This window comes from Mus caroli, unplaced genomic scaffold, assembly GCF_978045245.1.
Source record: "Mus caroli unplaced genomic scaffold, Mus_caroli_1 scaffold_13, whole genome shotgun sequence".
Lineage (NCBI taxonomy): Eukaryota > Metazoa > Chordata > Mammalia > Rodentia > Muridae > Mus > Mus caroli.
In genome coordinates, this window is record NW_028227268.1 from 50,670,502 (window position 1) to 50,671,965 (window position 1,464).

A 1,464-nucleotide genomic window follows, 5' to 3' on the forward strand; every position below is an offset into this window, starting at 1 on the left:
GTACTAAGTCCACTGCTGTTACATCCTCAAGCCCATAAACTTACTTTCTTTTCTGAGACAATGCCTTGTTATGCAGCTCAGATGTCCTCAGACTCTTGGTCCTCCCACCAGTCTTCTGTGTGCTTGAGTTTCAGGCTTGGGACACACCTGAGCCTGTCTTATAGACATGGGCACACCTGTGCCTGTCTTACAGGCCTGGGGCACACCTGTGCAAGTCTTATAGGCAGGAGGCCCTCCTGACTTCTACCAATTTTCTTTTGTATGTCCCCTGTGTGTGGATTTGAGAAGCCTCTTGCAGGAGAGTGGTCTTTGGATTTTTTCATATATGGCCAAAGATAATTTTGGAAAAAAATTTGTCTCCTTAGTGGTTTTTTTGTCAGCATTTAAAATGTTTTTCTATCACTTCTCGGCCTTTTGGCTAAGATCAAGTGTAAAATGTTTTTCTAATTTTTTTTAGTTCAAGTATTAGTTTATGCACATGAAATTGATGTTTATAGATTAAAATTAACAATTTCCTATGATTTAGATTAATGTTGCAGTGACTGTCTTATCCTACTACTGTAAATATTTAAATGTAAAGCTGGGGACAGATGAAGGCGTTTACTCCTGGCCTGAAAGCACAGTTAGCAGCCACCTTCTGGTAGGCTGTTTGCACAGATGGTGTCTAGATAGGGACAGCGTATATTCCAAAGCCAGAAGAGTCTCAGAAGGTTTTACCAGAAGGAAATGTTTGAGGAGAGAAATGTTTGGCGGTGATGTGATGTACACACCGGGAAACAGCACGTTGCACTCCAGCGGGGTGTGGTGATGCTTGGTTTCAATGCCAGCTTGCCACAACTTAGAATCGGCTGAGTGGAGAGCCTCACCAGAGCGGTCCGGATTGCTTTGATTGATGCTGGAAGCTCCAGCCCAAGTGTGGGCAGCACCTTCTGGTAGAGGGTCAGGTGGGGAGGGGTCGTGACAGGGCGTGACCATTTGCTCTGCCCAGTCTGTTTGCTCTTTTTGTTGTTGTTGTTGTTTTTACCATAGCTACTGCTGACTTCTTCGTTGATATCAGAATCAGCACATCTAGGCTTTCTTCATGGACTACGGACTAGGGATGTAGGGATCAGGACCCTTCCAAGGTTTCAGCACTACACTGGGACTATGGAGTCGCTCAGCCTGGTGAACCAAGCAACTACCAGGTGTGAATGTGCTATTGGAGAAATAGTTCCATGAAGTGAAAACACGGGAATGGAAGATGACTTTTTAACGTAGCATCTCTCAAATCTATGGTCTTTCCCCAAAGCTATACAGCCCAAATCATATAACGTTTAGCCACAGAGATCTGTTTATTTATCTTCTTGTTGCATCACTTGACAATTCAATTAAGGTTCTCTCTCTCTCTCTCTCTCTCTCTCTCTCTCTCTCTCTCTTTCTGGCAAATACTCAGAAATCACCTGACTTGGGAAAGTTTTTGTTGTT

General features: G+C 43.8%; 1 pseudogene; it reads left to right on the plus strand.

The window, feature by feature from the left end:
• The first annotated feature begins 398 nt into the window (after positions 1-398).
• LOC147001468 (U2 spliceosomal RNA) lies at positions 399-467 on the plus strand (annotated as a pseudogene).
• Positions 468-1,464: the final 997 nt, after the last annotated feature.